Genomic DNA, 11,343 nt, shown 5'->3' with positions numbered 1-11,343 from the left:
GTGAAGCAGAGAGAATTCACTTGAAGGAGTGCCTGTGCTTCACAACCAATCATAGGCTATTTCATGGAAGATGTTCACCCTTTGACACACCGTTTGTGTCAAATATGTGGGTTGAAAAGAAGTTTGAATTATTCTGATTCAATTTTGGGTCACAAAATTGCATACGTAAGTCTGCACGTTTTCATCAAGAATGCTAAAGCAGCTGATCAGAGCACTGCTGATATTATCTCCATATGCTTCATCGACCACGATTCATCATGAATGAACCAAAACTGGTAACTTAAGAAATTTTATGTGATATTTGCAGCTCTCCATTTCAAAAAATTAAAGTCTTTATTTCAGCTTTCAGGAACAAACGTCACATTTGGCAGTTTGTGATAATTCTCTTCTCTTTGTGATTACAGGAGCTGCTCTTAGAATCTGACCTCAGCACCACACAGTGACAACAGACAAATATATATGTGCCCACTCTTTATACAAAATTTATGTATTTGTTTTATTATTGGAATAAATTTATAATAATTCCCTCATTAACTCGGGACATTCCTCCATGGTCACATTCAAGCCCATGCATAAACAACCTGCTGTGAGTCAAAAATGGGTGACACACAACAGGATGTTAAATATTATTTACATATTATTTACATATTGTTCTTAGAAAGAGCAATATGGGAATCAGCAGACCTGCTTCTTCACAATATCGACCTCATTGCTGTTAATAATAATTCAGAAAATAATAAATAGTAATAGGGTCAAGAGTTCTAGTCTTAGTGGAAACTCAAGAAATATTAGTTCCAAAGAAGAGAAACAGCAGGAAGTACAACAAGACACCTCAGGAGGTTAACCTTCCAAGTAAGACTGTCACGGCCAGGGGATCAGCAGGCCGCTGACTAGTAGCGTTCTCTCTCTCTCGCTCTCTCGCCAGGGCGGAGCTCATGGTGGGTTCACGCCCTCGGCCCACGCCCCTCTGAAGATGAAACACCTGGGCCTCATCAGTGCCGCCAGCATTTAAGCAGGGAGTGGCTTCTACTCATCGCTGGATCGTTGTGTGTGACTCGCGTCAGTGCAGCCCAGCTCTGCTTCCCTGCGCAAAACCTCTAACGTGTGTTTCCTTCTGTACATAGATCCCCTGGACCCGACTCTGCATTCCCCGAGCGGATTGCTTTTTTGTGTGAGTGTTTGGAGAGAGACTGGTCACGATAGGAGAGAGTCAGAAGAGGAGCAAGCGTCTTTTCCCTACCTGGATTTCCCCGGAGCCTTTTCCCTGTCACCGCTTTGTATATAGCACTACCCCTGCACTATTTGTATATACACCTGGTGGACCTGTAATAAATACCAACTGTGCCTCTGAGTCCTGCGTGTGAGTCCTCAAGCGAACCGTGACAAAGACGGGAAAAGGCCAGAAAAAGCCAAATTTTATAGGTTGACTCCACTTATGCTGCATCTCTTACACTACCACTACTAAAAGTTATATTAATAACAGAATTCCTGATATTAAACATTAACATAATAAATGGACCGGTTCTTACGTAGCAGTTTTCTACTCTCACGGAGCACTGAAAGCACACGACATGCCTCATTCATGCAAGCCCTTTTTATATGCCTGAGTGATTTCTATTGAACTATCAAACTCCGATGGATTCCTCAAAAAGCAACACGGCATTATCTTGCCGAAGGACACTTGGTATGCAGTTGTAGCAGCCAGGATTGAAGCACCAACCAACCTTCCAATTAGTGGATGACCTGCTCTACCTCCTGAGCTACAGTATTTACATTTATATGTCTTCATATTACCAAGTAAATTTAGACAGCCATAAAGACAGCCAAAGCATAGCCTACCTTTGCATGGTGCTGAGTCCCTTTTATCTGAGCAGAATCAGGAGCACAGCTGATGTGCCAGCAGGGAAAAAACAAATGAGTAACTCTGAAAAGATTGTTTGGATCTTGCTGACATTTGTGTAAATTATGTAAATTATGTAAAAATGTAAATTACTCTTTGAATAAAAAAGAGGAAGCATCGGCTGACAGACAACTAAAAATATATTCATCTCTTCTTTCATGGACACACCAGTGACCAGCAAATACAGGCTGACATTAAATTAGTGAAACTTGGACTTAAAATTGCACTTAGTACTCGACACTGTATTTACATTCTATAGAAACATTCAGCACTAAGTTTCTTTTTAGATGATACTTTTAATTTGATTTTTTTTTTATAACTGTGTGTTTATTAAGTTTTAAACTTTACACTGACACCAAGATTAAACAAACAAACAACCAAAAAAAAAAAAAAAAACCAACAACAACATAGTAGAACGAAACATAGCAGAACAAAACAAAACAAACAAACAGGCAACCCGGCTCATGAATACAGAGAAATAAGTGGAAAATCCAGACATTTTGATTATGAGATACGATTAACAACACATATATGTAGAATAGCAGTGACTTGCTTGCATTATACCAAGGCCCGTGAGAAAATAGCAGAAATATCCAAACCGACATACGCCATAAATGGGTCCCATATTTTATGAAACCTTTTGTCCCGACTATGTAGCTTGCATGTTAGGAAATCTAGTGACACATATTCCAATACCGTCCGGTGCCATTGAATCTTAGATGGGGCCGTGTCCGTGATCCAGTTCAAGAGGACACATTTCCTTGTGCCTAACAGTGCATAGAGCTGCTTTCCAAACTTCCCCCTAATTTTGTCGTTTGTCACTCCAAGTAGCATACACAGTGGATTGCATTCAGTGTCAGTGGTGAAGATCTTATCCAGGTCACACTTTATGAGGAACCAGAATTGTTGTATTTTCCGGCAGGACCATAGACAGTGCGTGAGGTTGCCCACCTCTATTTTACATTTAGGGCACAGCGGAGAAAGGTCTGAATTGTATTTATGGCGTTGAAAAGGTGATATGTGAGCTCTGTGTAGGATTTTAATTTGGATTGCCTTAACTTTATTACAGACGCTCAGAGATTTAGCATTCTCCCAAACTTTGTCCCATACCTCCTCACTGATCTCTATATTTAATTCATTTTCCCAAGTCCTCTTCAAATTGGTTGTGTCATTCACCCCAAATTCTGTTAACAGCCCATAACAAATTTTTTATAGACGTTCTAAGTTTTGGCTGAAATATCTGCTTTTCACATTTAGAGACAGTTTGATTGGTGAGTATTGTTGTAGCCCTCTGTATATGGTCCCTCACTTGTAAATATCTAAAGAAGTCATGCCTATGTTTTAATTAGATTTAATTTAAACCAATTTGTCATCAGAGGCTAAGTGCTGTATTTCACTGCTAGGACCCCCCAAAACCACAAAAAACCAAACAAACAATCAAATTAAACATAAACTATGAAATTTTCAGTTTTGTATATTTTGTGATTTTCTTCCTGTTATCAAGGTTATCAAGTTAATATTGAAGCCTGGAAGAACTTGTAAACAACGTGTATCTCAACCTGTGTATTGGTTTATCATTTCCTTTTTAAATAACTATGAAGAAAAAATATTTTTATTAGTTTATTAGTTTTAATTTTTGCATCGTAAATGATGAATAACAACAAAATGCCTGAATTTGATGCCAGGTCACAGACAGATCTGTGAGATATATGAACCTGGTACTGTTTTTTTAAACTTGAATTCAAGCCACCATCGCAAATCAGATGTAGATACATAGACCGACCATACATTTACTGACTGTGTGTTTGTTACTTCAAGCCCTGGGTCAGGCTGGTGACCTGTCCAGGGTGTACCTGGCCTCTCGCTCTATGGTAGCTGGGATATGCTCCAGCTCCCTCCCTCTTCCCCCCTGCTATCATGCGACCCTGATGAGAATAAGCAGAAGAGAATGGACGTAAATACAAATAAAAAATAAAAACACACACAAATAAAAAAAAAACATCTTCCGCCACTATTTACTTATTAGTATTAGTACTTCTTTTGTTGAATAAATACCTATTGTATATCCAAAAAATATCTATTGTTAGCTGAAAATGGCAAGTGGTGGAGGAACTTTTCAAACCATTCCTTTAGGGAAAGAAACAATAAAACACCACGAAATGATCCCCCGATTACCATATAAATACATTATATATTATGTTATTAATGTTTCATCAAGCTTTTAAACAGTTTGACCTGTCAAACCTGACCAGCTCCTGTCTTTGCTAATGGGAGACGAACATGCTCTTACAGTTTTTTCTGATTGCTTAAGCACATTTTTTGTAACTATTGGCTATTTTTGCAAAACTCTACACACAAATAAGAAAACCTGTCACCCAATTATCAAAACATTGTAGTTCTCTTGCAAAAGCGAACACAGCTAGATTAACTCTTCACACCTTCGTAAAAATGGTGTTTTCGTATCAAACAGTACACACAAGCCATCATCTACTAAGCACACAATGCGCTAACTGCACACTGATGGTATGAATAAAAAACACATCTGGCTTTTGCTTTCTCTGTGCACAAGGTAGGCTATGTCAGTTAACTTCAAGTACTATTATTCACACACATCAAAACAAACATAAGTGTTTATTTCCAAGTATAGGATTATTTGCAATCGCCATATTGACTATATGGGTTTCTTGTTCTGCAGTGAACATGCTTCCTCTGCCCCCAGCATCTGGTCGTCTAGCAATTCTGTAAAGTAACAATTTCAGTATTTTTACATCTATGGTATTGTTGTGCTACAAATCTTAGTGCAAAGTGACTGTACTAACTGATTCTCATTTCAAAATGTCCTTATGATGCTTGCTACAGAGTAGTGGCTCGAGTTAGGCTGAACCCGTTGGCCAGCTTCCCTCAGGGTCATTCCACGGTTGATTACATGGTCCACTATTGTAGCTCTGATGTCATCAGCAATTCTATTTCTTACTCTTCTTACCCTTCCTCTCCCCCCTCCTCGTCCTCCTCTCCCCCCTTCTCATCCTCCTCTTGCTCCTCCTTGTCCTTGTCGTCCTCTTCATCCTACTTCTTCACCTCCACGTCCTCTTCCTCGGCCTCCTCTACTTCTCACTCTTCCTGCTCCCTCCATTGTACTCCACACACAGAGCTTACCTGTATTATAGTGCTTAGGCTGATTGCAAAGTGAACTAATTATCTAAAAAAGTTTTCACAAGTGAAAGTGTGCCAGACAGTTGGCAAAATAGTGTTAATGATAGCCATACATGTGTATAATTTTGCTAGGAGTGTGTTGGAAATTTGGTAATTGAGTGTAAGCAGTGAGTTGTGCCTACAGTTTTGCAAAGTGTGTGTTACAAAATTGCAAACTGAGTGCAAAGCAGTGTTTGTGCTTTTAGATTTGCAAACTCAGTGAGTGGTTTTGCTATAAGTATTAATAGTTTTAGGAATTGTGCTATAAGAATCACAGTTAGGGTTTAAGCATTCAGAAAAAACTGTAAAACGAGAGCTGCAGTTTTGTAAGATTATGAAAAGCTTTCAGAGAAAATAGCCAACTGTGGCCACAAGATGGCAGTAATGTAAAGGCTCATTAATGCAAATGTCTAAAAAGCCAAATACATGGCAGCAACCCACTGCTGACTGAGTAATTCAGGAACTGTTGATCTACTGGGATGTTTCCTTTGTGGAAAAAATATCCAGTGAGCATCAGTTCTCTGGAAGAAAATGCCTTGTTGATGGCAGAGGTCAGAGCCGAATGGAGGGATATTACATAATTACTGTTCTGTAATTATTACCCCCGAAATTAGATAGTCAAAAAAAAACCTGTCATTCAATTGTTTTTATAATACTAAATTCATTCCAGAGTGTAGTATAGAAGGGAAGGAGGTCTGTATTGAGAGCAAAGGATATAAAAACACAGCTAAGTCTAAAACGTTTTACCCTTCACATTTTTTAAAGCCTGTTGGCTACATTGGAGTCTGTTTCGGACTGTTTGACACGCCTGCCTTACTCCATGGGTAATCGACTACCTCAAAAACCTCCCATAATATGTTAACCTTCAGGACTGTGTGTCCCAGGTGGAGGCCCTCTCAGCGCCTTCCTCTTTAACTTCTACACATCCGATACAACACCTCTAATTGTGACCTTCAGAAGTTCTCTGATGATACAGCCATCACTGGATGTGTATCTCAGGGGATCAAAGTGGAGTATAGGAAGGTCAGGAACAGACTTCGTCATCTGGTATTCATTCATGGTTTGGACATCAAGGTTGTGGAAAGGAAACACTGGGTTTATACACGAGGGTAACAACATTGTCAGAACTCATTGATGAAACAGTTCCTTTTATTTCTTCTTCCTCTAGAAACTCTTCTAGCTGCATAATTGCTCTTGTGAAAAAGGACAAGAAAATATTAGGTTGTTGTAAAGACTTTCATTATTTTCATACCACAAACTGTCTTAAATACCTTAAAATCTCAACTCTCTGTCGTTCACTCTTACATACATATTTGATCAAAGAGTTTTCAAAAGTATTAAACTCCAAAAGGGTAAAAACAATAAAAAAAAAAACCGATGCTATGATTTGGAACGAATGAGTTTACTTGATAGCGTCATCAAGGCTTCCCTTTTTAAGAATGTTGTCTACATGGTTCATACAGCAACAGGAATCATCTGTAAAATAAAAGAAATAAAATATATGCACATTTTCACTAAATTCAAGTTAATTGAGTCCTACAGAATCTGTCACATTTTGACCTGAAAACTTTGGTACATTCTGATTTACTCGTGTTACAGGAGAACAAAGATCTGTAGGTGAAACATTTCACCCTGAAGCATGGAAACAACAGCCTTCGGACAAAATGAAAGCAGCCTACCTTTCTGACACTGATCCTCGCAGGAATCCTAACCTCCTGAACTTTTATCGTCCATTGTGTTCAGTCTGTTTTTGGGGGAGGACATGCAGAGGGTTGGTGTGACACAAAAAACACCAGCCACCAGAGAAGCCAGCACTTCATCGTGTGTAGTGGACAGAAATTATTCGAAAAAACTAAAATGGTAGATGATAGCTGATGAGGTTTAGGTTTTATTGAGATATAATAGAACATAAAACCTTTTAATTTAAGAGATAAATTTGTGGAAGGTCTGTGGGCTTTAAGACCACTCTAAACTCTATGATGCATGCCTCCCCTGAGGTCTTCTTCTTTACTCGCTCCCTAGCAGCTCCATGTTCAACATCCTTTGTGTAATATATCCACTATCCCTCCACATGGCCAAAGTATCCCATCCTTGCCTCTCTAACTTTGTCTCCAAACAGCTCACACTGATAGATCTGTCCCACTGATAGATCTGTGTTTAATCTTGTCTATTCTGGTCACTCCCAATGAAAATCGTAACAGCTTCAACTCTGCAACCTTCAGTGCCTCCAAACTACACATCAAAACTAGTCACACTACATTCTTGTAAACCTTCAGTTTCACTTGGTGCAATCGATCTATCACAAATCCCCCCTGACAGTCTTCTGCACCCACCCCTGGACAAAAAAAATATATATAAATAAAAATTGCCCTGACATTTTTAGTTGGTTAAAACAGCATATGGTCCAGTTAAGTGTATACATACTATTTGTGCAATTTAAAAAAAAAAAAAAATTATATATATATATATAAAATATCACATCCATACACATAATATGTATATTGATACAAAAACAGTATTTCTTTCTAATCATGTTGGTACACCTGTTGGGTTAGGACATCTCAGTTTCACTGCAGTGCAGCATGTGACACTTAAAAACTTCACACTTGCTATTAATTTTATTTCCCTCCTTTCTTAGTTATGTCCATATTAATTATACCTTGCTCCGCCTCACTGTTTCTGGGGCTGCTTTCCCTCCTAGAGTACTTCTTGGTAGCACTAGAAACAGCACCCTCTTGTGTCAGCAGGGCTTGTTACTCCTCGTACTTCCGACCGTGCAACGGTCGGTTAACTTGGCACATTTTTCTTTGACTATTTCTTTTTTCTATTTCTCTTTCAACATTTCAGCTTTTCTTTGTCCATCTGTATCAACCACTTCAATACTAAACGTTGTTCTACAAGGTGCACAAACAAATAGGGGAGGTATGGGAGGGGGCCGTTACATTAAGAGATTTGATTGGACAGTGTCAGCAATGGAAATTAACAAATGGTCTGCTGTCACCGCTCACAGGGTCTGTGTAATAATATTGACAGCGAAAAAGAAATATTGGCATATCGGCCCACAGGTACATTAGCAGCCCTCAAGAGTACTGGAAACCTGAGGTCATACATACCACCAGCAACTGCACGTCCATCCCAGCAGAAGTAGGGAGGCCCAAGAAGAAGTCCAAGCAACCCTGGACCACCACCCTGAAATCAAAAAACATTTCTTTGACCACGGGTAAAATATTTTTTGTCATTCTATCTCAGGAATACCTCCAAATACCAATCAGGATACCGATTAACACTGATTCCTATCGGTAACGGTGAAAAGACTTGAACAAACAGCCTGTTGTGAATCACAAGTGGTTACTTACAACAATAAAAATAACATAACATCATGTTATGTTAAAATATAACATATACAATATAATATGTATGTGTAATAAAATGTTTAACAACATACTTTTCACAAACAATGCACAAAAGTATGTTGTTTTAAAAAGCACCTATGGCAGAAAAAAGAAGACTAACACCGACAGCATTTACATCTGAACATATTAACAATTATTTTTTAAATGCAGAGTAAAAAGAAAACAACGATAATATTGCAACTGTAATATTAGCATCAATACAGAAAGCTTACCTAGATCACCAACCTAAAGACAGCCAAAGCAAAACTTACCTTTGCACGTTGACGAGTCCCAGTTAAAATGATTTTATATGAATAGAGTGCTGAGGTGACAGCAGGACAAAGGCAAATAAAAAAAACCTGGAAATATTTGTAGGAACTTGTTGCCATTTCATGTAAATTATTTTTTAAATAAAAACGTGCTGACAGAGACCTATCTATCTATCTATCTATTTACACATTCAGCACTAAGTTATCTTTTAGATGCTAATTTATTCTGAAATTTAAGGCAATTTATCGTCACAGGCCAATTGCAGTATGTCACCGCTATGACCAACAGATGGCAGTAGTGCATCAAAACAACCTTAAAAACAACTTCAGCTGGTTGTTTTTCTTTTATTTAAAAAACTATTTTTATACTAAATATTATGAACTTTTTTCATAAACATACAAATGAGTGAACACATCCCACTTTTTATTTTCCATTGTGTTACTTTTCCACTGTGACAACAAAGTTCCTGAGTCTGTCAGGCCACAGACGAGGTTGTGGTGAGAGATGCATGAGCCTGGTATTGTTATCATATGAACTAGAATTAAAGCCAACAACTCAAGTCGAATGTAGATTTAGAGGCCATCTATATGTTTGTGTATTTGTGGCACTTCATGTTAGTCTGTTGGCAGCTGTACTGGCTCATCATGCAGGTGTCCATTCTGGCAGGTGGCCCTTACATTATAGAAACAATGAAAAACACTAAAGTGGAATAAACATGATCATACTGAATAAACCAGACTGTTTCTATACATTTACATTTTACATGTACACTGTGTACATTGAGGTCTTATAAGTGCATGTATGGTACGCATATGATGATATATAACCTGGTTTTATTACTGGACTACAGTAAATAGAATAACGGAATTACGCATTACAGTGTGTCTGATAAATTTCTGTAATCTATACAATAGCATAGCACAAAATAATACATATCCAAAACACTATTAGTATGTATTGCAGTGCTTATATGAGCTATTGTGTTTTGTGTGATTTCACTCTTCTTGTTGAGATACAAATGCTGCCCGTAAAATATGGATTTTTGTGTGTTTGGTTAGTTGATGTGAACATAGCTCACCTTCAGTCTGTAATGGAAGCAGTATCTAATGGCTGCTCACCTGGAGGAAGATCAAAACAAAAAAAACAAAAAAAAAAGTTGTGATAACACAAATTTTCTATTTGTAAAATCAGAAACGAGAACTACAAACCATATTAATGTGGATATTCCCAAGATGTGAAATTCCTATTTGTCAAAACATGTTTACTGATTTGCTGTCGCTTGTGTTTTTTTTTTAAATTTTTCACAAAGCTGGATGAAAATTCTTTAGCACTAGTTAACCTTTCTCCAAACTTCAATACAGCGCTTAAGTCTAACAGAGTAACTTTTTTCAAACACTGTGTTTATTTAACAAATTTGAAGTACTTGTGCTTTATTTTAGATTATGAATGATGAAACTCCTGAGTGGAACTGCTCCAATTTAAATTCACAAACAACAACAACAATAATGTTGTCACAGTTATATAGTTTATCTCAGTGTGTCGATTACATTACATTAGTTATGTGGGTATAAACTGATGTGTAAGGTCAAAGAAATCATGCAAAGCCCCTAATTACCACTAACGCCCATGATGAGTGTATGTACTTATGACCACAACTGTAAATACTCAACACACACGTGCAACACAGTTTACAATAAAAAGTGTTTGGAAGAGTCAACTTTGAATGTACTATATGCTGATTTGTATGTGCTGACATTCAAATTCTGAAGAAATAATTCTTTACAAACACTGTGCAAACTGATTGAAAACATCACCTCTTCCCATGTAAAGACCTCTAGCTCAAAGTTCACTGAACTGTTTTGCTGCACTATCCTGCAATATCAAGCACTGCATACATGACATATTCTTAAAACATCAAGACCCCATTAACCCTTATGTTTGGATTTGGATGCAGTTAAAGGGTTTTATTGTTAAACTGGAGACATTCAGCAGGGAGGTGTTTCCTCTTGTCTTAGATTAGATCCACTGATAGGGACATCTCTGTCTAAGCAACCTCTCTGACTGATGACAGGTGCTTTCATCTCACCCTAATCCATGCTGACTGCCTATCAGCCACCTTCTTAGTTTCTAAACAAAACAAAGTTTGTTCTTTTTTTGTTAACTTATAACAATAGCAGAAATTCTGTGGAACAATATTCAAGGAATGTTACTCAGGGGAACTTACAATATCAGTGATGTCACATTGATTGATGACTGAGTTTATAGAAGTATACTCACTTTATACATCGCATATCTTATAATTAGTAGTGTGTGTGTGTGTGTGTGTGTGTGTGTGTGTGTGTGTGTGTGTGTGTGTGTCTAATGTAGTCGATTATCTCGTTTTGGTGGAAAACCACATCAGTCCGACTAATAAGAGCGTCAATTTTCAATCAGATAAGCTAATACCGGAAGTGCGTTACCTTCAAAATATTTAAAAAAAAATCATGTATAGCTATCATTAATAGAAGATAGTGGAGTTATGCTACACTTTCGTTGATGCCTATATCAAATGTTTATCATGTTTATCAAATAAGTGCACCTTAAAAAAAG

Source organism: Neolamprologus brichardi, chromosome 1, assembly GCF_056152115.1.
Source record: "Neolamprologus brichardi isolate AB-2024 chromosome 1, ASM5615211v1, whole genome shotgun sequence".
NCBI classification, from domain to species: domain Eukaryota; kingdom Metazoa; phylum Chordata; class Actinopteri; order Cichliformes; family Cichlidae; genus Neolamprologus; species Neolamprologus brichardi.
The sequence above is the reverse complement of the archived record's forward strand: the minus strand, read 5'-3'. Positions refer to the sequence as shown.